General features: G+C 42.9%; 1 protein-coding gene and 1 pseudogene across 1 annotated transcript in view; one reads left to right on the forward strand and one right to left on the reverse strand.

Annotated features, from left to right (window-relative positions):
- LOC126028684 (leukocyte immunoglobulin-like receptor subfamily A member 6) overlaps window positions 1-27,433 on the reverse strand; it is a 151,770-nt gene that overhangs the window by 95,674 nt on the left and 28,663 nt on the right. The window lies entirely within an intron of this gene.
- LOC126027535 (40S ribosomal protein S9-like) lies at window positions 62-27,187 on the forward strand (annotated as a pseudogene).

Consider the following 27,433-nt stretch of genomic DNA (forward strand, 5'->3'; position numbering starts at 1 on the left):
CCATTCCCCACCTCTGCAACCTGTCTTTGGCCCCCTCCCCAGGACTTCTAAATGTAAGAACATGGGTAAGGGGTTGCTCCAGGATTGGCTTCTGTACTGCTCTGAGACCTTTAGATAGGTAGGGAAAGGATTCCCCAAAACATGGAAGTTCTTGAGCTGTAGTATAGCCTAGAGACTGGAGAGTGACTTTGTCATTGATGAGGCTCACAAGGACCTCCCCTTGGTAGATGCTCCAGGAGCAAAGGCCAGGAATGGGGCCTTAGAGAAGAGAATCATTTCTACCTCCCCCCCCCCCCCCGAAGACCAGGACTCTGATGGGTAGAAGCACCATGTAGGGGAGGGAGAGGAAAACAATGCTGTTCAGTCAATTTGGAACACCTAAGTGGCACACATGTATGTTCCTTCTCCAAACACGGTGTCTGCACACACATGTGGCTGCATATTCCCTGCCAGGACAGAACTTTCCTACTTTCCTCTGGATGTGAACTAGGGTTCTCTCGGCCTTTGGACAAGTGTGTAGCATGATCCCCTGTCTCTTCTTCATCCACAGTATTAAACCTCTATTTCCTTCTCTGCTTGTCTCCCCTGAAATTCTTTTCTGTGCTGAAGAACTAAAAAGAATTGGGTGGGTCTCGGATGGACTTTCCATTCAAGTCACAGAGTCCTAGGTCTTCATAGCCACTTCCAGGGGGCTCAGATAGAGACAGAGAAAGCATTATATTCCCTTTTTGAGGCTGTTTCCCACTTCACAAAAATCTCTTGTGAACCCTCACTGGCACCATTTACTGGAGACTACAGGGACCTGCGGTGAAAATCCTCAAGAGGAAGGAGGAAATGGTGAAAGTTCAAGGGGTCATCACGCCCCCCCCCCCATGGAAGTGGGAGGGGTTGAGGGGAGATGTGACAGCCTCTTCCAAATGCAGGAGTGCCAGTGTGTCCTCCCATGACTGGTAACTCACAACGTCCCCCCAGGTCATGGCAGTAGTGTGATCTGTTCCTCGATGCATGGCAGGACATATGGTTTGTGGTGGTGTCATCTTAGATGCTCAGTCACAGAGCTGAGCCACCACAACTCCATCAGCCACCAGCCACATATGATCCCCACAGGAGGCAGCCCCATCTATTGTCTGCTGTCATCGACCTCTCTGGAGGGAAAACCTAAGTGATAAGATCCACTATTGAGGGGACACACAAGCAAAAGATTTTTAGGAGAGTATGGCCTAAATCAAGCCCAGACAAGATCCCATCTTGAGAACCTAAGCTCACTTTGCCAGGGGCAACTGAGACTTCCTGGGTCAGCCTACCTGGCCTGGTCCCAGAGATAAAGAACCAACCTGGGAAACAGACATGTAAGAGACTGAGAGAGGCAGAATTTGTTCTCATCTCCAAATCCAGAAACAAAATCGGGGGCTTGAGCGATAGCACAGTGGTAGTGTGAATGTCTTGCATGCTGTTGACCTGGGACAGACCCTACTTCAATCTTTCTTTTTTATATAATAACTTTATTTAAACATCTTGATTACATATATTATTGTGATTAGGTTTCAGTCATATAAAGAACACCCCCTTCACCAGTGCAACTTCCCACCACCAATGTCCCAAATCTCCCTCCATCCCACCCCACCTCCACCTGTACTTCAGACAGGCTTTCCAGTTCCCTCATTCATTCCCATGGTTATGTTAGTTCTCAGTGTAGTTATTTCTGTAACTACACTCACCACTCTTAGTGGTGAGCTTCATGAAGTGAGCTGGAAGTTCCAGCCCTCCTCTCTTTGTCTCTGAGGATTGTTGCAAAAATGTCTTTTATTTTTCTTAAAACCCATAGATGAGTGAAGCTATTCTGCATCTATCTCTCTCCCTCTGACTTATTTCACTCAGCATGATAGATTCCATGTACATCCATGTATAGGAAAATTTCATGATTTCATCTCTACTGATGGCTGCATAATATTCCATTGTGTATATGTACCACAGTTTCTTTAGCCATTCATCTGTTGAAGGGTGTCTTGGTTGTTTCCAGAGCCTGGCTATTGTGAATAGTGCTGCAATAAATATAGGTGTGAAGAAGGGATTTTTGTATTATATTCTTGTGTTCCTAGGGCATATCCCTAGGAGTGGTATAGCTGGATCAAATGGGAGTTCAATTTCCAGTTTTTGGAGGAATCTTGATATTAGTTTTCATAAAGGTTGGACTAGACAGCCTTCCCACCAGCAGTGGATAAGAGTTCCTTTCTCTCTACATCCCCGCCAGCATTGCTTGTTCTCAGTCTTTGTGATGTGTGCCTATCTCTGTGGTGTGAAATGGTATCTCATCATTGTTTTGATTTGCATCTCCCTGATGATTAGTGATGAGGGGCATTTTTTTCATGTGCCTTTTGGCCATTTGCATTTCTTTTTTTTTATCAAAGTGTCTGTCCATTTCTTCTCCCTATTTTTTCATGGGATTAGATGTTTTTTTTTGTAAAGTTCTGCCAGTGCCCTGTGTAATTTGGATATTAGCCCCTTATCTGATGGGTATTGGGTGAATAGTTTCTCTCACATGGTGGGTGGTTCTTGTATCCTGGGCACTATTTTGAGGTGCAGAAGCTTCTCAGCTTAATGTATTCCCATCTGTTTATCTCTGCTTCCATTTGTTTGGAAAGTGCAGTTTCCTCCTGGAAGATGTCTTTAGTCTCAATGTCATGGAGTATGTGTTGTTCTATATACCTTATGGTATTAGGTCTGATATCAAGGTCTTTAATTAATTTGGATTTTACCTTTGTACATGATGTTAACTGGGGGTGTATGTTCACTTTTTTGCAAGTGGCTAACTAGTTCTTCCAACACCACTTGCTAAAGAGGTTTTCCCTGCTCTACTTAGGATTTCTTGCTCCTTTGTCAAAATTAGGTGATTGTATGTCTGGGGAACATTCTTTGAGTACTCAGCCTATTCCACTGATCTGATGGTCTGTCTTTATTCCAATACCATGTTGTTTTGATAACTATTGCTTTGTAGTATAGTTTAAAGTTGGGGAAAGTAATGCCTCCCATATTCCTTTTCCCCAGGAGAGCTTTAGCTATTTGAGGGTGTTTATTGTTCCAAATGAACTTCATAAGTGTTTGATCCACTTCTTTGAAGAATGTCATGGGTGTCTTTAGAGGGATCACATTAAATCTGTATAATGCTTTGGCAAGTATTGCCATTTTAATGATGTTAATCTTGCCAACCCATAAGCAGGGTATGTGTTTCCATTTCCATGTGTCCTCTCTTATTTCTTGAAGCAGGGCTTTATAGTTTTCTTTGTATAGGTCCTTTACATATTGGTCAAGTTGACTCCAAGATATTTGAGTTTGTATGGCACTAATGTGAATGGGATTGCTTTCTTAATGTCCATCTCTTCCCTATCATTATTGGTGTATAAAAAGGCCATTGATTTTTGTGTGTTAATTTTGTAACCTGCCACCCTGCTATATGAATCTATTGTTTCTAGAAGCTTTTTGGCACAGTCTTTAGGGTTTTCTAAGTAGAGTATCATGTCGTCTGCAAACATTGAGAGCTTGACTTCTTCCTTTTCTATCTGGATTCCCTTGATATTTTTTCTTGCCTGATCACTATAGCAAGTAGTTCCAGTACTTGTTGAAGAGGAGTGGTGAGAGCGGACAGCCTTGTCATGTACCAGAATTTAGTGGAAAGGTTTTTAGTTTTTCTCCATTGAGGATAATATTTGCCATTGGCTTGTGGTAGATGGCCTTAACTATATTGAGAAAGGTTCCTTTCATTCCCATTTTGCTGAGAGTTTTGATCAAGAATGGGTGTTGGACCTTATCAAATGCTTTCTATGTGTCTATTGATATAATAATAAATTTTTATTTTCTTGTTGTTTATTTGTGTATTATGTTGATAGATTTATGGATGTTAAACCATCCTAGCATTCCTGGGATAAAACCTACTTGATCATAGTGTATGATCTTCTTGATGATGCATTGGATCCTATTTGCCAGGATTTTGTTGAAGATCTTTGCATCAGCATTCATCTGGGATATTGGTCTGTAATTTTCTTTTTTTGCAGCATCTCTGTCTGGTTTTGGTATCAAGATGATGTTGGCTTCATAGAAGCTTTTTGGGAGTGTTCCCTTTTTTTTTAAATTTCATGGAAGAGTCTGGCTAGGATTGGTAGTAGCTCCTCTTGAAAGGTTTGAAAGAATTCATTAGTAAATCCATCTGGGCCTGGGCTTTTCTTTTTTAGGCAGACATTACAGTTTCAATTTCCTCAATAGTAATAGGGGTGTTTAGATATGCTACATCCTTATTACTTAACCATGGAAGGTTATAAGTGTCCAAGTATTTATCCATTTCTTCTAGCTTCTCATGTTTAGTAGCATAAAGTTTCTCAAAGTAGTCTCTGATCACCCTTTGGATCTCTGCAGTATCTGTCGTGATCTCCCCACTTTCATTTCTTTATTTTATATATAATTTTTATTTTAGTTATAGTGGCTTACATATCGTTCACAGTAATATTCCAGGTACATATTTACATTGAATCTGGGGAATTTCCACCACCGAATTGTCCTCCGACAACCGCTCCCATCCTGCCTCTCATATCCTCCACTCTCCCCTACTGGGGCTGCTAGAATGCGTGGTCCCATCTGTGTCTAGTTTATTACTTAGTGGTCTTATAGCTGTTTGGTCTTGGTGCCTCCATTACTGCCCCCTCTAATTGGGAGGCAGGACTAGAAAGTTCAAGTTATGTGGTTTTGTTTGAGGAAGAGAAAGGTAATATAATGGGGTAAAAATCGACTATGCCGACTATGAGCAGAGTCATTCTAGAGGCTCTCATCCTTGGTTTGAGGGACGAAGGGGAAAAGAAGAAGGTGAAACACCACAACAGTTAAAAAAGAGGAGTCAAATAAGATATCTAGTGAGCACTGCAGCAATAAAAATATGCACCACATAGTTGCCATGGTCTTGAGATAGGAAATATGACAAGGCACAAAGAGGAAGAAGAGAAAAGAAGAAAGAAAAAGTAAATATATAATTAAAAAAATCGACAGCTACTTCAATATCTACCCCAGAACAAAGGAATCGACAAAAAGTTGATAAAAATAATAAAAAAATTAAAAAAAGGATTATTTAGTGTTTTTTGTCTCCCCCCTCCCTGCATAGGCACAGTAAATATTGGGGTCATTCAAAACGGGAATCCCCTTGGCCTAAGAGATACAGGGTTTCCCTACCCTTAGAATATATTGTCATGGGATTATCTATAGACTTCTTTCACGTTCATTTACTCTCCCCTTGGTGTTTTTGTGCCGTATGGAAGACTTCTGCTCCAATCTGGATGATAAAAACAGACCTCTAAATCTAGAGGTCTCAGTCTGTGCATAGGTCAAGGAGTGTAACTTATGATGAAGACTTTCTTTGTGATTTTAGAAGTTCTGTTTCCTCGATGTCATTTTAATCTGTCTTCTGTTGTTAGTGGTCTTGTCCCTTGCGCTGAAACTCCGATGGAGTCTGGGATATCGTCTTTTGTTATGTTTCCAGAAGACCCGTTCAGTTGCAATTGCCTCAATCAGGACTCTGGAATTGGAGGTCATGATTGTTATGCAGGATGTAGAGCAAACCCTAGACTAGGGCTTTCTTGTTGGTCCCAGAATACATAGTTCCCGGTCATGGTTCTATCAGCCAGTCATCTGTAGATCACGTTCTTGGCTTTTGCACAGCCCATAGTGTGGTAAGTCTTCTGATTTTGTTTTATCATTAGTTGGTAAGGTAGAATAACCTGTTCTTATGTCCATTTGTTCACAATTTCCTCATTGTCAGGATATCATATTAGAACTGGCACATGTTGGAGATCGAGTAGTATTCAGGATGTCCCAGATGTGCTTTGCTTCCTGTAGCTGTTGTAAAGAACTGTGTCGGTTCTATATCTGGGGTTCAGGATTCAAGTCTGGATGGTCAGTGTATAATCTTCTGAAGTCTAAGATGGATCCACATGACATATTTTCAAGGTGGGAGATTCCCTTGTACTGTAAATAAGTATGAGTTCTTTTTTTTTTTTTTGGTTTTTGGGCCACACCCATTTGACGCTCAGGGGTTACTCCTCGCTATGCTCTCAGAAGTCGCTCCTGGCTTGGGGGACCATATGGGATGCCGGGGGATCGAACCGTGGTCCGTCCTAGGCTAGCGCAGGCAAGGCAGGCACCTTACCTCTAGCGCCACCGCCCGGCCCCTAAGTATGAGTTCTTATCCCTAGTAGATAAGAGCTTGCTTATATAAGTGGGATTTCCCTTTTTTTAGTGTGCCTTTGCAGGAAGAGATGGTGGTTCATTATATTACCGGTTAATTTGGGGGTGTAAAGAACAGAGAAACAAGTCACACACCCAAAAAACATAAAAATAGAAATAAAAATATATATTTGCTCACATATGTATAGTGAAAAATGATTTTCAGTAAAATGAAATAAAAAATAAAGAGGTAGTGTTATAGAGGTCTTATACTTGTGATGGAAGTATAGGTTTTCCCATTGCCTTTTGAGATTTTCTTGTGGGATGTGGGTTCCCTGGCACCTTTTCATCGCACACCCTGCCCTTCCTGAGATTGATAAAAGATTTGAGGGGGGGTCTTGTGTAAAATTCTTGCATTGGGAGTCCTTTGAGGGCTAAGTCTAGTATCCAGCAACAGTCCACATCAGGATAAGTTGGTAGGGAGAGCCACACATCATGAGTCAGTAGAGGTGTTGGTTGTCTTTTCCTGCCGGGGACAAGGTGGGTTTGAGTGGATGTCCCTTCGCTCGGATGCTGGGTACTGGTTCGTTGGGGTAGGAGGTCAGTCTTGATGCCTAAAAGATTAAGAACTGAGGGTGAAGAGTTTTAATAAGTTGGAAAATCTGGATGGGATTGAGGGGTGAAGGGGTAGTTGGATTCCTGGAAGGGGGATAGGGGAGAGTATTTGGGAGGGGGAGAAAGGAAGAAAGGGGAAAATAAGATTAAATAGGGGAAAAAAAGGAAGAGGGAGTAGTGAGAAGAGAGGTGAAAGGAGCGGGAGCATGTCATTTTGCTTGAATATGTTCAATGAGTAGGCCCCATAGTATAAGTCTGCAGGCCACCATTGCTGCTTCGGTGGTCTGGCTGGTCACATGCTTCAGGTCCTAAAAGAAGGTATGCCATAGAGATAAAGGGTGTGTTAAAAAGTTTTGTCCAGACAATTTTGTAATGAAACCTGGGTATGGTATCTCCTATGGCTTAGCTCTGAGATGCCATCTTAAGTTGTCCATCCTTTGTATCCAAGAACGCCTGTGGACAGAAAAGCTGAGAGGTTACTTTAAATATATTAAGCTTAAGGCATTAACACCTATTATTATGAAATACTTCAGCTGCATTCAGTGATTTCTCATGGTATTCTTTACCTGTAACCTTGTATAAGATCCCTAAGAGATTATTATGAGCCTTTGCAGTAACAGGCTGATTACATACCTGTTCACTCTATGCTGCTGTTTCTGCAGTTGCTGGTTTCTTTATGATTTAATGTGTGGCTGAGAGTTTATGATGTTCCTTTTTCATGTGTTTTGAGCACTTCTGCCCAGTATATGTGTGGTATTACTGTTTGGAGTTTTTAGCCTGTTAAGTCCTGTTATTTGATCTTGGAATATTAGTTGTATATATGGTGTAGTTTCTAGGTGCTTCAGAATAGTGCTATCATTCTGTGTTTATCTTTCATCTTCTGACTTACTTCGTTTAACATAATATGACTTTCCTGAAAACAAATGATAATGAAGACACAAACTGCCAGAATCTAAGGGACACAGCATCTAGGTCCATCAATGTTGCTGCAAAGTCTATGATTGAATCATTTCTTACTGCCATGTAGTATTCCATTGTGTATAGATACCACCTCTTAATGATCCACTCATCTGTTGTTGGGCATCAAGGTTGATTCCAAGACTTGGCTATTATACTGAGTGCTGCGATAAATAGTGGGGTGCACACATATTTTGGGACAAATGTCCTTCCGGCTTGGGGGTAGATACCTAGGAGAGCAATTGCTGGGTCAAATGGCAGCTCAATTCTGAGTTCCTTGAGCACTCTCCAGACTGTTCTCCATAGGGGTTGGACTAGGGGGCATTCTCACCAGCAGCGGATGAGAGTACTTTTCAAACCACAACCCCACCAACAGAGATTGTTTCCATTATTTTTGATGTGAGCCATCCTCACTGGTGTAAGGTGGTACCTCATTGTTGTCTTGATTTAGATTTCCCTAATGATGAGTGAAGGTGAACATGTTTTGATGTGTTTGTTGGCCATCTTTCGATCTTCTTCGGTGAAGTGTCTTTTCATTTTATCTCCCCATTTTTCTATGTTTTATTTGGTTTTGTGGAGCTTATCTTTCTGAGTGCTTTTTATATTCTGGATATCAGCCCTTTATCGGACATGTTGAGTGCAAAGATTTTTTCCCATTCAGTTACCTGTCTTCTTGTGTTGAGTATGGTTTCTTTTGCCATGCAGAAGCTTTTTAGTTTGGTGTAGTCTCATTTGTTTATGTTTGATGTTAAGGTTCTTGCCATTGGCAATCTATCATCAAAGACTTTTTTTTGATATATAGGTCTTCGAGTGTTCTGCCTATTTTTTTCTCAATAAACTTTATGGTTTCGGATCTGATTTGAAGGTCTTTGATCCATTTTGAGTTGACTTTTGTATATGGGGTGAGGTATGGGTCAATTTTCAATTTCTTAAAGGTGGTTTTCCAGTTGTACCAACACCATTTGTTGAAAAGACTTTCTTTGTTTCATTTCAAGTTCTTGGCTCTTTTGTCAAATATTAGTTGACTATATGTCTGGGAGCTTATGTCTGGAAATTCTGTTCTAACCCACTGGTCTGAGGCTCTGTCTTTGTACCAGTACCATTCCGTTTTGATCACTATGGCTTTATAGTATAGCTTCAGGTTAGGTAGCGAGATGCCATCCAGCTTCTTGTTTTTTCGTATGTGTTTGGCTATCCTGGGTCTTTTGTGGTTCCAGATAAATTTTATGATTGATTGTTCTAAGTCTTTAAAGAATGATGTCTGAATTTGGATGGGAATTGCATTAAATCTATATAGGAGTTTGGGTAGGATGGTCATTTTGACTATATTGATTCTACCTACCCATGACCATGGGATGTTCTTCTATTTCCTTAGATCCTCTTCAATTTCTTTCTGAAGTGTTTTGAAGTTTCCCTGGTATAAGTCCTTCACTTCCCTTGTAAGGTTGATCCCAAGGTATTTAATGTTTTTTGTTACTATTTTAAATGGAATTGAATTCTTTGTTGTTGTTGTTGTTGTTTTTTTTTTTTGGGCCACACCCGGCGGTGCTCAGGGGTTACTCCTGGCTGTCTGCTCAGAAATAGCTCCTGGCAGGCACGGGGGACCATATGGGACACCGGGATTTGAACCAACCACCTTAGGTCCTGGATCGGCTGCTTGCAAGGCAAACACCGCTGTGCTATATCTCCGGGCCCGGAATTGAATTCTTAATCTCTCTCTCCTCTACTTCATTATTTGTGTAGAGAAGTGCTACTGTCTTTTGTGTATTCACTTTGTAGCCAGCCACTTTGCAATATTGGTTAATTATTTCTAGAAGTTTTACTGTGGACTCTTTAGGGTTTTCTATGTATATCGTCATAACATCTGCAAAGAGGGATAATTTGAGTTTCTCTTTCCTAATTTGGATTCCTTTGATTCCCTTCTCTTGTCAGATTGCTATTGCTAGTTACTTCTAAAATTATATTGAATACGAGTGGAGAGAGTGGCAGCCTTGCCTAGTTCCTGACCTTAGTGGAAATGTTTTCAGTTTTTCGCCATTGAGGATAATGTTGGCTGTGGGCTTTTCATAGATAGCTGTAACTATCTTGAGAAAGGTTCCTTTAACCCTATTTTGCTGAGTGTTTTCAACATGAATGGGTGTTGAATTTTGTCAAACGCCTTCTCTGCATTGATTGATATGATCATGTGGTTTTTGTTTTTCTTGTTGTTGATGTGGTGTATAATGTTGATTGATTTACGTATGTTGAACCAACCTTGCATCCCTGGGATGAAACCCACTTGGTCATGGTGCATAATCTTTCTGATGTAGTGCTGGATTCGGTTTGCTAAAATTTTGTTGAGAATTTTTGCATCTATGTTCATTAGTGAGATTGGTCTGTAGTTTTCTTTCTTGGTGCTGTCCTTGCCGTCTTTGGGAATGAGTGTGATATTAGCCTCATAAAAGGAGTTGTGGAGGAGTTTGGAAGAGCCTGTGGATCAATGGTAGTAAGTCTTCTTGGAATGTTTGATAGAATTCACCTGTAAAACTATCTGGACCTGGGCTTTTGTACTTAGGGAACATCTTACATCTTTGATTTCCTCTGAAGTGATTGGCCTGTTTAGATTTTCTAGATCTTCAGATTCCAGTCTTGGCAGCTGGTATTTTTCCACCCACTTTCATTTCTAATATGGGTTATCAGGTTTCTTTCTCTCTCTTTCTTTGTGAATTTTGCCAATGGTCTATCAATGTTGTTTATTTTTTCAGAAAACCAACTTCTGCTTTCGTTGATCTTTTGAATTATTTTTTGGGTTTCCACTTCACTGATTTCTGCTCTCAGCTTTATTATTTCCTCTGTCTCCCTGTTTTTGGTTCCTTTTGTTTGTCATTTTCTAATTTTATGAGCTGCGTCGTTAAGTTATTCAGGTATGCCCCTTCTTTCTTCCTGATGTGTGCTTGCAAAGCTATAAAATTTCCCCTCAGGACAGCTTTTGCTGTGTCCTATAGATTCTGGTAGTTTGTGTCTTCAGTACTATTTGTTTCCAGGAAAGGTTTGATTTCCTCTTTTATTTCATCTCGGACCCACTGGTTGTTCAGTAGCAGGCTGTTTAATTTCCAATTGTTAAAGTTTTTCTTCTGTGTCCCTTTGTAGTTCACATCTAATTTCAGAGCCTTGTGGTCAGCAAAGGTAGCCTGAAAGATGTCTATCCTCTTGATTTTATGGAGGTATGTTTTATGTGCCAGCATGTGGTCTATCCTGGAGAATGACCATGTACATTGGAGAAGAATGTGTATCCAGGTTTTTGGGGTGGAGTGTCCTATATATATCTACTAGTCCTCTTTCTTCCATTTCTCTTTTCAGGGCTAGTATATTTTCATTGCATTTTAGTCTGGTTGACCTATCAAGTGTTGACAGGGCAGTGTTGAGTTCTCCCACAATCATTGTGTTATTATTGATGTCTTCTTTCAGATTTGTCAATAACTGTATTAGATAATTTGCTGGTCTCTCATTGGGTGCATATATGTTTAGTAGTCTAATTTCTTCCTGTTGCACATATCCCTTGATTAGTACAAAGTGTTCATCTTTGTCCCTTACTTTTCTGAGTATAAAGTTGGTGTCATCATATATTAATATGGCCACCCCAGCTTTTTTAAGGGTTGTTTGCTTGGATGATTTTCCTCCAACCTTTGATTTTGAGTTTATGTTTGTTCTGACTATTCAGGTGTGTTTCTTGTAAGCAGCAGAAGGTTGGGTTAAACTTTTTGATCCATTTTTCCACTCTGTGTCTTTTAATTGGTGAATTTAGTCTATTGACATTGAGGGAGATGATTGTCATAGGATTTAATGTCGTCTTTATAGATAAGTTTGCTGTGTTTGTTGGTCTCTCTTGTCTTAAAGTAGACCTTTCAGTTTTTCCTTTAAGGTTGGTTTTGCATCTGTGAAGTTTCTCAGCTGTTGCTTATCCATGAAGCTATGTATTCTTCCTTCAAACCTGAACGTGAGTTGGGCTCGGTAGTATTCTCGGTGAGGCATCCAGTTCATTCAGTCTTGTCACAATATCCCACCACTGTCTTCTGGCCCTGAGAGTTTCTTGTGACATGTCTGCTGTAAGCCTTAAGGATGCTCCTTTGAATGTAATTTCCCTTTTTGATCTTGCTGCTTTCAGTATTCTATCTCTATCTGTGGGATGTGTCTTGGTGTGTTTTTTTTTTTCGGGTCTCTTTTAGCTGGTACTCTTTGGGCATGCAGGATTTGATTGCATGTAGTCTTTAACTCTGGGAGTATCTTTTGATGATGTCTTTGACAGTTGATTCTTCCTATGAATCTCCTATCTGGGCTTCTGGGGCTCCAATAATTCTTATGTTGTTTCTGTTGAGTTTATCAAAGACTTTTATTTTCATCTGTTCTCATTCGTTGAGTACTTTTTCCATTGTCTGATCTTTTTCCTTAAGGTTTTTTTTTTTTTTTCATTTTCTTCTGCTGTATTGCATTGTTCTGTATCTGATCTTTCAGTACGCTGATTCTGTCTTCAGCTGCTGTTACCCTGTGGGTGTTTATTGGTTTCTCGGCCTGAGCAGCTCCAGAAGTCTGTTTTTTGGGGGGTGCCCTTCCGAGCCCTCTGAGGAGAGCTTGAGGGATTCAGAAAAGAGATACAAGCAAAGCCAACAGGTCCCTTCAGTTATCACAGTCATCAAGGGCACAGCAGGGAAGAAGATCCAACTTCAATGTTTCAATCCTTGACATTCCACATGGACTACCAAACCTGCCAGGTGTTATTTCTGAGTGCTGAGCCAGGAGGAGCCCATGAGTGCCATGAAGTGTGGCTCAAGAAAAACAAACAAACAAACAAATCAAAACCAGCCCTAGACCTGTCCCAGGATTCCAAGTTTGTTGTCATTCTTCACAGAAAAGTATTTCAGGAAGAGATGAGCAATGAAGGAAAAATAGGTTTTATTTTGAGGTGCTGATGAAGAAGAGGGAGAGAATGGGAAAGAGAGAGGAGCAGGCTACAGGGAGAGCACAGGCCTGTCGAAAGGTGGAGAGAGCCCTGCTGTGTCATTTGGAGCTAGTCCTTAGGTTATGGGGTGTCACATCAGAGGCCTCAGGAATGTGGAATAACCCCCTTTTGGTACCAGGCTCTGTTTCAGGGGAGGTCTAAGAATCTGCATTATTGAGACATCCCTTCCACTAGAGTCCAGGCCTGTCCTTCCCACACCCTGGGGGTGTCTGCCTCTGAACTTCAGCTCTCCTGTTCTTACTCTGGACAGGATTACAGACATGTGGGCTGGTGCCCCATAAAAGCAGACTCTGCTGGAGAGATTCAGTTTTCTCATGTGTGAGCCCAGAGTGTGTAGGAAATGAGAGAATCCCCTGTTGGAGTTGAGTCAGCTCTAGCCTCCACTTTACCTTATCCCCATACCCAAATTTTTCACTCCTGTCCTTTGAGCCTACTAACCAGGCAAACTTTTTTTCAGTTATTGGACCACAGTGGAAGCGCTCCTGGGTTACACCTGGTTCTGCGCTCATACATTGCTCCTGGCAGACTCAGGGGACCATAGGAGATACTGGGGATCGAACCCAGGTCCTTCCCAGGCTGGCCACATGCAATGCAAATGCCCTACTGGTCTGTTATCATTCCGGGTCCCACAGACAGTATTGTCACAGGGCCTGCAGTGTGAGGGGAGGGACTATGACTGGTGGGTCTCTCTTTTCCCATACATGCACATCTCCCGGTTCTGAGCTAAATACCCACCTTTTCTTCCTCAGGGCACAGTCCTTGACACCAGGAAGAAGTGACAAATGTTTTCCTTTCAGGCTGAGGTAGTTCTCTGAGGAGAGGATTGGCTGTGTTGACCCCACTGGGACTGACTCTATCAGCATGTTGGGACTCTGGAGACAGAAACAAATTTTCCAGAGTAGGGAGGTCACACAACTACACCTCAGAGCAGAGTCTTGGTGAGCCAAATCTGAGGCCCAGCCGTGGTTGGACAATGGGAAAGGTGGTCACCAGGACACCATAACAGAGAGTTATTGAAAGCATTGTGGGGACCCTGGAAGATAGCCCCTGATACTACCTATGACAAGCTACATGTTCATGACTGGGGATCAGTTAGGATTCACTTTGTTCCAACATGACCTGAGCATGAAGATTGTGTGGCCCATCCCTGTGAAGGTTTATCTGTTGGAATATAAGCAGGAGCCTATTGTCAGAGAGACAGGGAAAGCTTAGAAAGATCAGTGGGATTTTGTGCATGAGTGATCTATGGGAGAGGCCATGATGAAGGGTCTGGAATGTGGCCATTGTAGAATTGGTACTTCTGGCTCCCTCAGACTTCCTTACACTACCTCAAGATCTCTTAGGTTCTCTCAATTACCTTAGACTTCCTCACATTTACACACAAGATACCAGAAACCAGGAATATGGGAACCAAAATGGACTTTAGTGTGTTAAAAGTCTGTAAAAGACAAAGTAGGTCAAATCCTTCAAACCACACTGAGGTAAGTGCATCAAAATATAGAATTTCACAAAATATAAAATCTCACAAATAATAGATGTAATCAAGGGAAACTCATCATCTTTAACAACAGAAAATTTAACGTTTTCAGGGTCTCCTTTCCATAATATACAGTTGAGAACCATTTATAAAATTGGAATTTTGGGAACAATTTGTCAGGTGCCTAAAAGGCCTGGAAACATTGAAATCTCCAGAGAATCGGGGAGGAGGCCTGTGTTCACTTCAGTTCCTGGAGGAAGGCACAAGGAGGACTTGGTTGAGCTAGATGACAGTAGAAAGTACCAGTAGTGTTGGCACTAGCTGGTTTTTTTTTTTTTTTTTGTTATTACTAGCCAGTCTTTTTTTTTTTAACTTTTTATTTATTGATTTATTTGTTTCTGGCCAATACCCAGTGGCACTCAGGGGTTACTCCTGGCTCTGCACTCAAAAATCACCCCTGGCAGGCTGAGGGTTAATTTGGGATGCTGGGAATTGAACGGGTTCCTCCCTGCTTTCGCCTCATTCAAGGCAAACACCCTAAGTCTGTGCTATCTCTCCAGCCCCAACTAGCCAGTTTTCAATTGGTGTATTTCCCACTCTTAGGGGTGGGTTTTGTTTTCCCAATAAAAAGAATGCCTGCAAAGCCTGGAGGAGAAGCTGCCATCTTGGCTCGCCATTACACTTGAAGAAATGGCTGTCTTGTAGATGTACAGCTTTTGGTGTGAGTTCCTGACCTGTTACTTTTCCAATCATGTGTAGTTTATTTCGTGCACTGGAATTACTACCAGATTTGCGTCTCTGGTCCTACCTGGATTGGAGGTATGGAAATCCTTTTCGCTCACTGGAAACTGTGGAACACTCAACCTACGATTTCACACAGGAGGTGTCAGGTGTAGGTAAAGAAAATCAATCCATATGCCTTAACTGTTTTTTTTTTTTTTTTTTTTTTTTTGGTTTTTGGGCCACACCTGGCAGTGCTCAATGTTATTCCTGGCTCTGTACTCATAAATTACCCCTGGCAGGTTCACGGGGCCATATGGTATGCCGGGATTTGAACCACCATCCATCCTGGATCAGCTGCATGTGGTATGGCCCTACCACTGTGCTATTTCTCCAACCCCAACAGTTTTTGGCTAATAAAAGAAAAAATAACCGCTTGTTGGGTTATGGAATTATCTGTCTCTATGTCAATCAACTCCCACATGGTTTGTCATTGGATATTATTTTATGAATGCAGCACATCTGAGTTAGTCAACGTGGGAATTTTTTTTTTTTTTTGGTTTTTGGGTCACATCCAGCGATGCTCAGGGGTTACTCCTGGCTGACTGCTCAGAAATAGCTCCTGGCAGGCACGGGGGACCATATGGGACACCGGGATTCGAACCAACCACCTTTGGTCCTGGATCGGCTGCTTGCAAGGCAAACGCCATTGTGCGATCTCTCCAGGCCCAACGTGGGAATTTTTAAGGTCTTTCTTTCTTTCTTTCTTTCTTTCTTTCTTTCTTTCTTTCTTTCTTTCTTTCTTTCTTTCTTTCTTTCTTTCTTTCTTTCTTTCTTTCTTTTTTCTTTCTTTCTTTCTTTTCTTTTTCTTTCTTTCTTTCTTTCTTTCTTTCTTTCTTTCTTCTTTCTTTCTTTCTTCTTTCTTTCTTTCTTTCTTTCTTCTTTCTTTTCTTTCTTTTCTTTCTTTCTTTCTCTTTCTTCTTTCTTTCTTTCTTTCTTTCTTTCTTTCTTCCCTTCTTTCTATTTTCTTTCTTTCCTCTTTCTTTCTTTTCTCTTTCTTTTCTTCTTTCTCTTTCTTCCTCTTCTTTCTTCCTCTTCTTTCTTTCTTTTCTTTCTTTCTTTCTTTCTTTTCTTTCTTTCTTTCTTTCTTTCTCTCTCTTCTTTCTTCTCTTTCTTCTTTCTTTCTTTCTTTCTTTCTTCTTCTTCTTTCTTTCTTTCTTCCTTTCCTCCCTCCTTTCTTTCCTTCTCTCTCCTTCCTTCCTCTTTCTTTCTTTCTTTCTTTCTTTCTTTCTTTCTCTTTCTTTCTTTCTTTCTTCTTTCTTTCTTTCTTCCTTCTTCTTCTTCTTTCTTTCTTTCTTCCTCTTTCTCTTCTTTCTTTCTTTCTTTTCTTTCTCCTTCCTTTCTTTCTTCCTCCTTCTTTCTTCCTCCTTTCTTTCCTCCTTCTTTTCTTCCTTTCTTTCTTTTTTCTTTCTTTCTTTCTTTCTCTTCTTTCTTTCTTTCTTTCTTTCTTTCTTTCTTTCTTTCTTTCTTCCTTCCTTCCTTCCTTCCTTCCTTCCTTCCTTCCTTCCGTCCTTCCTTCTTTCTTTCTTCTTCTTTCTTTCTTTCTTTCTCTTTCTTTCTTTCTTTCTTTCTTTCTTCCTTCCTTCCTTCCTTCCTCCTTCCTTCCTTTCTTCCTTCCTCCTTCCTTCCTTCTTCCTTCCTTCCTTCCTTCCTTCCTTCTTCCTTCCTTCCTTCCTTCCTTCCTTCCTTCCTTCCTTCCTCCCTCCCTCCCTCCCTCCCTCTTTCTTTCTTTCTTTCTTTCTTTCTTTCTTTCTTTCTTTCTTTCTTTCTTTCTTTCTTTCTTTCTTTCTTTCTTTCTTTCTTTCTTTCTTTCCTTCTTTCTTTCTTTCCTTCTTTCTTTCTTCCTTTCTTTCGGGGTCACACCCAGCATTGCTCAGGGGTTACTCCTGATTCTACGCTCAGAAATCACTCCTGCAAAAAAAAAAAAAGAAATAAAAAAAGAAGAAGAAGAAGAAGAAGAAATTACTCCTGCCAGGCTTGAGAGACCATATGGGATGCTGGGATTTGAAACACCATCCTTCTGCATGCAAGGCAAACACACTACCTCCATGCTATCTCTCTGGCCCCAAGTCTTTTTTTTTCTTAAGGATATGTTTGATTTTTTTGCAGAGTGCTTTCTGGTTGAAATCCATCTCATTAGTGTTTGGGGTTGGAATCTGAGAGTTTGGATTCCAGAATAGCTAACCATGCAGAGAACAATACCAACATGGGAGAGAACCTCACTCCACAGCTGAAAAGATAGCACAGTGGTAGGGTGTTTGCCTTGCATGCAGCTGAATCAGGACAAACAGTATTTTGAACCCCAGCATCCATTAGTGTGACCCAAAATACAAAAAAATGAGAGAGAGATAACATCACTTGTTTTCTTGAAGGCAATGAGCTTGTTGACTGGCATCTGCTGCATATTGCGAGAAGAAAAAGTTCATGAGAGCCAGATTGTACGCAGGAGATACCAGCACATGAGCCAGTGTGGATCCATGTTTCCCTTGTAACCCCACCTTGGGCCTCAGTGTCCTGTTCAATGAGAGAGTTTCATAACCAGGGTGCATTTCCTCCTTGTGGGACTTGAGAAAATGTCTCCATGTACCTCAACAAACAGAGCCGAAAATGAGGATGGGAGAGAAGTTGTGGAATGGATAGCAATTGGGCACGTCTGGGCGAGGTTTTGGTGATGTTGAAACTGATTGCTCAGTGGCTCGGGAGAAGCTGGTCCATCAATGTGGCAGTGATGTCGGTTTTCTTGGCTATTTACCATTTGCTAATTTTTTTTTTTTTTTGGTTTTTGGGCCACACCCGATAACGCTCAGGGGTTACTCCTGGCTATGCGCTCAGAAGTTGCTCCTGGCTTGGGGGACCATATGGGACACCGGGGGATTGAACCGCGGTCCGTCCAAGGCTAGCGCAGGGAAGGCAGGCACCTTACCTTTAGTGCCACCGCCCGGCCCCGTATTTGCTAAATTTTAAGCTCTCAGGGACTTGAAGCCCCCCATCTCCAATGTAGACCCCAAGTGTGTTGCCCCATTAACCATTTCTCATCCTTTGCAGGCGAAAATGGGATCTGCAATAAGCATGAGTTCTGGAGGATCAAGTTCTCGCTGGCCAAAATCCACAAGGCCACCAAGGAGTTGCGGACACTGGATAAGAAGAACCCGCAGCGTCTTTTCAAAGAAATGTGACTGAGAAGTAGGACCCACTTCTCGGTCCAGGGAAGTCTCCTGGTGTCTCTGGCTATTGACATGAATGGCAGTGAGGGGTAGCTTTCTAACTTGCAATTATCATTATTATTTTTAGTTTTTGGGTTGCACTCAGCTACTCCTGGCTCTATGCTCAGAAATGGCTCCAGGCTTGGGGGACCACTTAGAGACCTGAGATTGAGCCCAGGCCTCTCCCCTGGGTCATAGCATCGAAGGCTAATGCCTTCCCACTGTGCTATCGCTCCAGACTCTAATTTGCCATTATTAAAAGAGATCACGAGGTCAAGAAAGTGCCACATCGCTTTACCCCTTATGTGTGTATGCTTCCTTACTCAGGACATAGAGTTAAAGTTGACTGCCTTGGAGGAGAACACAGTCAAATGGGCAGACCAGTCAGTATGTGCTAGCACAGTGAGTGCAGATGCTATCAGAGCAGCACGATTTCTGGGATGTCTGCTGGGGCAACCACGTATAGAAAAGTATGTAGTTATCTTAAAAAGGGATTGGGGGGGGCGGAGATATAGCACAGTTGCGTTTGCCTTGCAAGCAGCCAATCCAGGACCTAAGGTAATCAGTTTGAATCTTGGTGGCCCATATGGTCCCCCATACCTGCCAGGAGCTATTTCTGAGTGAATAGCCAGGAGTAATCCCTGAGCACCACCAGGTATGGCCCCCAAACAAAAACAAAACAAAACAAAACAAAACAAAAGGGGATTGGGGCCGGTGAGGTGGTGCTAGAGGTAAGGTGTCTTCCTTGCAAGCGCAAGCCAAGGAAGGACCGAAGTTCGATCCTCCAGTGCCCCATATGGTCCCCCCAAGTCAGGGGCAATTTCTGATAGCTTAGCCAGGAGTAACCCCTGAGCATCAAATGGGTGTGGCCTCCCAAAAAGCAAAACAAACAAAAAGAGGGGGGAAAGTCAGGTGCATTTCAGCAGAGATTTTAGATGTATTTTGGGGGGTGGCCATATCCTGTGGTTTTCTGGGATTACTCCTGGATCTGTGCTCAGAAATTGCTCCTGATAGACTCAGGGGACCATATGGGTTGATGGGGAGCAAACCTGCCTCAATCCAGGGTTAGCTGCATACAAGGCAAACACCGTACCACTGTGCTACCACTCCGGCCCCTCAGCAAAGTTTTCTGGGGGGTCCCACACCTAGCGGTGCTCAGGCGTTACTCCTGGCTCTGTGTTCAAAAATTGATCCTGGCAGGCTAGAGGGATCATATAGGATGTTTGGAGGCCTGTGCAAGGCAAAAACCCTATCTGTGCTGTCACTTCAGCCCTCAGGGGAGGTTTTTAGATGAAGATTTGCTGGGGGGTACAGAACAAAAACATTCACAATATACTTGAGGATAGACAAAGTCTGGAGTTTCAATACATTGAAACCAGGAGAAGGGATTTTTATTCGAGTCAAGAAGAACAGTGAAATTCAAGTCTGGCCAGATGGCAGTCAGGTGGCAGTGATGCCAGGCCAAGACCAAGATGAGTGTCTGGGTGTTCTTGGTTCCCAGACAGAAGTGAAAGTTGGCAGCTCTACCTCAAACCCAGGTGAGGCTTTCTAGAAAATGAAGCCAATTAACCTGAAACCAGAAGGTGAGTCTGAACTGATGTCCTGGCTCTGCCTCTTGTTGCTTGGCTGTTTCCATCTGGCTATTTCCACTTATGGATTCAGGCTCTTTGGAAGGTTCCTTGAGTCTAAAGTTTGTTAAAGGGTTGCCTGCACTGAGCAGTAGAAGTTTTTTTTTTTCTGTAATGGGGAAGGGACTCATCACAGATTAAGATGCTTGGAGGGTGCTTTATTAGAATATCTTTTTCATTTTTTGGTTTTTGGGTCACACCATGTAGTGCTCAGGGGTTACTTCTGGCTATACACTCAACAATCACTCATGGCAGGCTCAGGGGATCATATGGAATTCTGGAATTCAAACCACCTACCTTTTGCATGCAAGGCAAAAACCTTACCTCCATGCTATCTCTTCGGTCCTAGAATGTCTTTTCCTCGATGTTTTATACATATTAGACTTTTGACTTTTTTTTTTTTGTGTGGTTTTTGGGTCACACCCGGCAGTGCTCAGGAGTTATTCCTGGCTCCAGGCTCAGAAATTGCTCCTGGCAGGCACGGTGGACCATATGGGACGCTGGGATCTGAACCGATGACCTCCTGCATGAAAGGCAAACGTCTTACCTCCATGCTATCTCTCCAGCCCCGACTTTTGACTTTTTTTTAACTATCAAATATCTAAGAAGAATCCAAATGAAGGGACATACAATAGCTTAATTTAGTGTGTGTTCATTCTATAAACAACCTAGAGAAGATTTATTTAAAAAGTAATTGCAGGGCCCGGAGAGATAGCACAGCAGCGTTTGCCTTGCAAGCAGCTGATCCAGGACCAAAGGTGGTTGGTTCAAATCCCGGTGTCCCATATGGTCCCCCATGCCTGCCAGGAGCTATTTCTGAGCAGACAGCCAGGAGGAACCCCTGAGCAATGCCGGGTGTGGCCCAAAAACCCCCCCAAAAAAATAATTGCAATCTATAATAACTTTCAGACACAAAAGAGAAAAGAGCTGGAAATTACAGCTCACCTCATGAAGCTCACCACAAACAGGGATGAGTTTAGTTAGAGAAATAACTACGTTTTGAACTATCCTAATAATGAGAATGTACAAGGAAAATAGAAAGCCTGTCTAGAGTGCAGGCAGGGGTTGGGTGGGGAGGAGGGAGATTTGGGACATTGGTGATGGGAATGTTGCACTGGTGATGGGTGGTGTTCTTTACATGACTGAAACCCAAACACAATCATGTATACAATAAAGTTGTTTAAATAAAAACTTAAAAAAAGTAATTGCAATCAAATTTTTTTTTTTGCTTTTTGGGCCACACCCGGCGGTGCTCAGGGGTGACTCCTGGCTGTCTGCTCAAAAATAGCTCCTGGCAGGCACGGGGGGGGGGGGGGCGAGGGGGGGGACCATATGGGACACCGGGATTCAAACCAACCACCTTTGGTCCTGGATCGGCTGCTTGCAAGGCAAATGCCGCTGTGCTATCTCTCCGGGCCCTGCAATCTATTTTTGTCAAAGATTGGAAGACATTAATTTGAACAAAATTAATTCAACAGTTACTCTCAAAACAATAGTAACACTGAAATACCTTTTTTTTTGTGGGGTCATGACCAACTATGCTCCTGGCTCTGCTCAAGAATTGTTAATAAAGATATTAATTATTGAGTCCTGAATGGGGCTGGATGATGGTGAGATAGATGGAGGGTGAGGTCTTTCTCTGCTGGTCAGGGCCACATGCCTGCAACCCCCTTTAGCCGGTGGTCTCAGGGTGGCAGCGAGGAAATGTTCACAGGCAGTCAGGTTCCAGCAGACATCAACTTTATCAAGGCCCTAGCCACCATGTGTGGCTTCTAAGCTTTTTAAACCTTTTAAGCCAGGGGCTGGAACTATAGCACCTTGGTAGGGCTTTTGCCTTAGATGCTGAAGGACAGTGGTTCGAATCCCAGCATTCCATATGGTCCCCCAAGCCTGCCGGTAGTGACTTCTGAGTGTAGAGACAGGAATAACCTGAGTGGAGCTGAGTGTGACCCCCCCAAAAAAAAGTAAAAAAAAATAAAAATAAATAAATCAAAGAACTTTTAAGCCAGCTCCATAAGGAGTCCTGCATTCAGGGCTACTGCATAAGTAGCCCTGTGTCTACCAGCCACCTCTCTTGCTGAATCCTTTCTCAATAACTCTTCTGAATCTCCCTCTATCCTCCTGGTGAGCAAAACAGGAAGCCAAACACCTCTCCCAGATGTGGGCAGGTCTGCCTCTCAAGGTGAGCAAAACAGGAAATTGGGGGAGGGAAGTTACATCTGCCCCCCCCCCTTTTTTTTAAAACAAAAAGAGCACAGGTTACCCTTTGTTTTCCTGTCTTCTGTCTTTGGCCAAAGACGGGAACCTTAATATTCCCAAAGGTCACAACATCTCCAGTGAAAATTAACATATCACCCTTTTCCAAAAACATAGGTTTTCTGTGAAATATACTTGTAGCAGGGCGGAGAGATAGCATGGAGGTAAGGCGTTTGCCTTTCATGCAGAAAGAAAGTGGTTCAAATCCTGGCATCCCATATGGTATTCTGTGCCTGCCAGGGGCGATTTCTGAGCAGAGAGCCAGGGGTAACCTCTGAGCGCTGCTGGGTGTGACCCCAAAACCAAAATATATATATACACCTATATATATACACCTATATACTCATAGCTTAAAATTCTCTTAAAATTAATGCTTATTTAGGTAACTTCCTTATCCTATTATTTAATCTTTCTTACTTAATGCTATTTAACCAAGCACTTTCCCCTGGAACTTTCTATTCCTATTCATTATCCTTTCTCTAAACAAATTACAAGAACATTTATACAGAACATACATCTTGAAAACAGGTTTCTACATTAAAGCACAGAATAAAATGTTATGCAGTTGGAAACATTAATTATGGAAAACTATAAAGCACATGTAAATCAGCAAGACAATGACTTAGATCAAGAGATACACCTGAAACAAAATTAATGCAGTGGCTTTAAATCAAAATTTCAGTTGGGCTTTGCTGTTTTCTATGTCCTTTTTAAATTTTTATCCCACTATAAATTATCTAAACGTAAATACACTGTGGATTTCCCCCAATTTATTTCATCACCTTACACCAGTGGTGGGAAACCTTTTAATTTTCAACTGAGCCAAATCTCGCCAAAACCACGAGTGAAATTTATTTTGAGAGCTACATCTTTAAAACGGAAAATACATAGGACAGTACACTGTTTTTAGTTTCAATACGTTTTTATTGAGAATATTCTGCATGCATCCAAGTATCCACATAGGTCGGGAGGATACAAATAATACCGCAGGGGCTGTGCACAGGACGCTCACTGACAGAGGCTAGGAGCAGAGTCCTGACTCCTGGAGCAGCCGCCTGACACACAAAAGAGCCACATTAAAAAGTGGAAAGAGCCGAGACTTGCGGACCACTGCCTTACATCAATTTTCCAGACTCTGGGCTATTCACCACGTGGCTTTACTTCCATGGTATCCTGGGTCCAGTAGAGCTGCACGGTTCCACTTGCCTGGTCTGTAGCTTCTCTGCAACTGCAGCTTGCTGCTGCTGCTACTACCGCTGCTGAAAGCAACTAAGGCAGCGGTCTCAAACTCGCGGCCCGCGGGCCGTTTGGGGCCCTCCATACAACATTTTGTGGCCTGCAGCTGGCCTTCAAATATCGCAGTATTCACGATTATTCGCTTACAAAAATAATCGCAATAAAAATCACATTAGTAAGAAAACAATCGCATTAAACATTTGCATACCCCAAGTATGGAAATGTTTAATGCGATTTTTTTTGCAATTTTTTCTTACTCATGCGATTTTTTATTGCGAATATTCAGTAAGTGAATAATCGCGAATACTTTGTGCCTAGCGCAGACGTCATTTCCACTGCTCCTGCCTGCTGTACTTTTTTTTTTTTTTTTTGTGAAATCCCTTATGCGGCCCTGCCTCACCCTGACTTTGCCTCCTGTGGCCCTCAGGTAAATTGAGTTTCAGACCACTGAACTAAGGTCATCTGAGTCCAAAGTCCAAATTTTCGAATTCAAATCAGTGTCTGTACCGAGATCTTAATCCATAGAAATCAGTCCTTTTTAATGAAGACTTTTTTCCTGGTCCTTTTTCAATTATGGCTCTCCATCAATATCTGAGAAGGCTGAGGTCCTTGGAAAAAGGTGGAAAAAGGACGTTTTGTGGAAAAATCTCAGTCGTGTGCCTTGAATGGGGGTGATTCAAGCTTTCACCTTCCCTCCTTCCTGGCCCTTCTGACCCCAGAAGGGGACTCTGTCATATTTAGAAAAGGCTCCACATGGTGGCCCAGACTTCAAGGCTCATTCCAGCTGAAAAGAGCCAAAATCAAACACGAGAAAAGGAATCACACCATCATTGTGGTCTTATCTGTCCAAGGTTCAAATCAATGTTAGGGCGCCAAATTTTGAATTAAATACTAACTATAAAGTCCTTGATGGTAGTGGAGGATTGTGAGATGGATGGAGGGGGTGGTCTTTCTCTGCTGACCCAGGCCACATGCCTGCAACCCCCTCCAGCCAGCGGTCTCAGGGTGGTGGCGAGAAATAATCCACAGGTTCAAGTTCAAGGAGACATCAACTTTATTACAGCCCTAAAGCATTTTAAACATTTTAAGCCAGTTCCGTAAGAAGCCCTGCATTTAAATTTGTCTCTACCAGCCACTGATCTTGTTGAATCCTCTCCCAATCCTCCTTCTGAATCTCTCTCTATCCTCCTGGTTAGCAAAACAGGAAGCCAGAGACCCCTCCCAGATGTGGGAAGGCCTGCCTCTCAAGGTGAGAAAAACAGAAAATTGGGAGGAGGGAGTAATAAAGGATCAGTAATAGCAGGCTTGATATTTGGTGAGCCAACCTGAGTTAGCCACATGTATAGCAATACTATATTTACTGTTATCATTCACTTCAACACCAATGTCAAACATTTAAAATTAACTAACTCTGATTACACAGTACAAAATGTCAGCCAGTAAGTCTGTCCTTTAATATCTAGATCAGATAATGTATCACTAAATTGAAAATCGTTTTGGAAATGATTCATTTTAATTTGGTGTTTATTTGGTGATGGAACCTGGGTTGGCCACATACAAGGCAGGCACCTTCCCTGCTTGACTAGTTCTGAAATCTTTAGATTTGAGCTTTTTAGTGCATGGGGTGAGGGTTTGGGCCATATCTGGCAGGTCTCATATTCGGTTTGCCCAGGGTGCCTGAAACGATCTGCACAATCCCAGGTCCACTGCATACAATCCAAGTGTCCTACCTAGTGCACAAACACCGTGGCTCTCAATACTGTTTTAACCTGTTGGGTTTCACCACTTGAGTTGTGACTGAGGTCAGAGTGTGCCCCTCTTGGTAGGCAATGCCCTGTTGTGGCAGTTGGTCTGCATTGGCATGGTGGGTGAGGAAAAGATGAAGCTGGATTACATGATGGGCCTCAAGATCGAGGATTTCTTTGAGCGGCAGCTGTAGACGCAGGTCTTCAAGCTGGGCTTGGCCAAGTCCATCCACCATGCTTGCATGCTCATCTGCCAGTGCCACATCAGATACAGAGAGGGGCTTCTTAAAGCTCCCCCAACTGTGCCCGCTTGGAGCCTGGCCTCACTAAGCAACTGTCTCTCTCACACAGCCCTTCAAGTTGAAAGGTTTGAGCTCTTGAGGGTACAGTGTAACCAATAAAACTGTTTGTGGAGAGTTGGGGCTCTCACACCCCCCAGTCCCCTGTAGTCTAGCCCAAGGATCATTGTGGCTTGAGCTGTACACCTTGCGTAGGCTTTTACCAGCATGCGAGCAGTAGGACAAGTAATCAGCTCTCGATGTGCAGTTATTCAGGATCATCCTTACGTGGTGGGGGTTCGTGGCTCTGCTTGGGTCCTGCTGGTGACATGTAGACCACTTGTCACCCAATGGACAGCAGGTCCCACTGGTTCTGCTGCTGTGCTGTGATTCCGGCCAAGTGGGCCTTGGTTGCCTTTGAGCCTTTCCTGTGAACTGGGCCCTGATACCTGGAGCTGCAGTAGTGAGTGGAACACTGCAAACTGAGTTCCTGCCTTTGCCCTTCATCAACTCTGGGAATTTACGTGCAGGCAGTCAATAGCCTTTCTTGAACTGATCTCAGCCAACTTGATCTTGCCTTCTACTTCTGGGACTACAGACCTGTATGTCATTCTGGTTTCGCTAGAATAAAAAAAAATCTGGCCTCCAAAATTTCATGGCCAGCACCGCACTTTGTTTTATTTCTGGCTGCCCTCCCCTTTTGAATTTCTTTTGGACCAGTCCAATGGGACTGGCTTTGCACTTAGAAATTATTCCTGGCCGGCTTGGAGGGAATATATGGGATGCTGAGGATGAAACCTGGGTTGGTTGAGTACAAGGCAGATGCCCTACCCTACCTCCTGTTCTATCATTGGCCCCTGTTATTCCCTTCTGAGGCCCTTAAGGCTGCCAGGCAGCAACAGCAGAGAATAGAATGGGCGGGGCCATGTGGGGTCCTCACCCCTTCCCCACTGACCCCCAGGGTCCACAAGCAGGTGGTGAATATCCCCTCCTTCATTGTCTGCCTGGACTCGCAGAAGCACATTGACTTCTTTCTTTGCTCCCCATATGGGGGTGGACACTCGGACCTCGTAATGAGGAAGAATGCTAAGAAGGCTCAGAAAGACGTTGGAGCTGGTGGTTATGAGGAGGAAAGTGCCCACTGCCTCCTGATTGGTGGGGAGTGTCTAGTTTCCATCCCAAAAATAAAAAAGACCAACTCTTTGGAATTGTGTTTCCTGATGTTCATTTTCTCCACTGCCCGCTTTGAGCTGCTGGCACAGACTCACACTCAGGGCACAAGCATCTTGACTGTGTCAGTCATCTGGGATGGTAGGGTCATTTCTAGGCATAGGGAGGAAAGGGCACATTTCTTTGTGGAAGTAAGGGTGAGATGGGGAAGAGTTGGGAGTAGCCCACAGAGATGAGGTCCCATCATTAGTTTGGTAAAGTGAATTTAATTGTGTTTGCAAATCTTGAAGCACTATGAGAGGCATCAAGTCAGTTTCAATTATGGATTAGTGCTAAAGGCAGGTGGGGTTAGGGCCCAGGATAGGGTTTGGGGGTGGCAGACCCAATGTATTGTACAGTGGAAGTCTGGGTCAGTACTACTTTCTTCAACCTGAGTGCTGACTACCCTCTCAGTACTGTCAAATATGGCTCCAAGGACCAATCTGCTTTGGGGGTTTTCAGATACTCAGGATTAAGAGGGGGGCCTGTTTCTCCTTCGCTAATGAGAAACCATGTGAGGCAGAAGAGGAAGTGGCTTGGGAAATTTCAGAGCCTACAGCCTCCCTTATTGTGGCCAGAAGTGAGGGCTTTTGACTCTCAGCTTGAGCCCATCAAATCTTTAGATCTTTTGTGTGGTTGGAGCAGGCCTTGCTGACATCCCATTAGAAGGTCTTGATGGCAGCTTCCTAGGGCCCTCAGAGTTAGCTGTGAAATCTTCAGTTGTATTTAGTTAGCAAAAATAAAGTGTCTGCAATTTGTTAGCCAGCTGTGGAAGCAGTTTTATTGTAGTAGCCCCCCCCCATATCTGAAGATATAGTTCTCAGTTCTGGGGGTGTTTGTCCTGTCATGGCC

This window comes from Suncus etruscus, chromosome 14 (genome assembly GCF_024139225.1).
Source record: "Suncus etruscus isolate mSunEtr1 chromosome 14, mSunEtr1.pri.cur, whole genome shotgun sequence".
NCBI lineage: Eukaryota > Metazoa > Chordata > Mammalia > Eulipotyphla > Soricidae > Suncus > Suncus etruscus.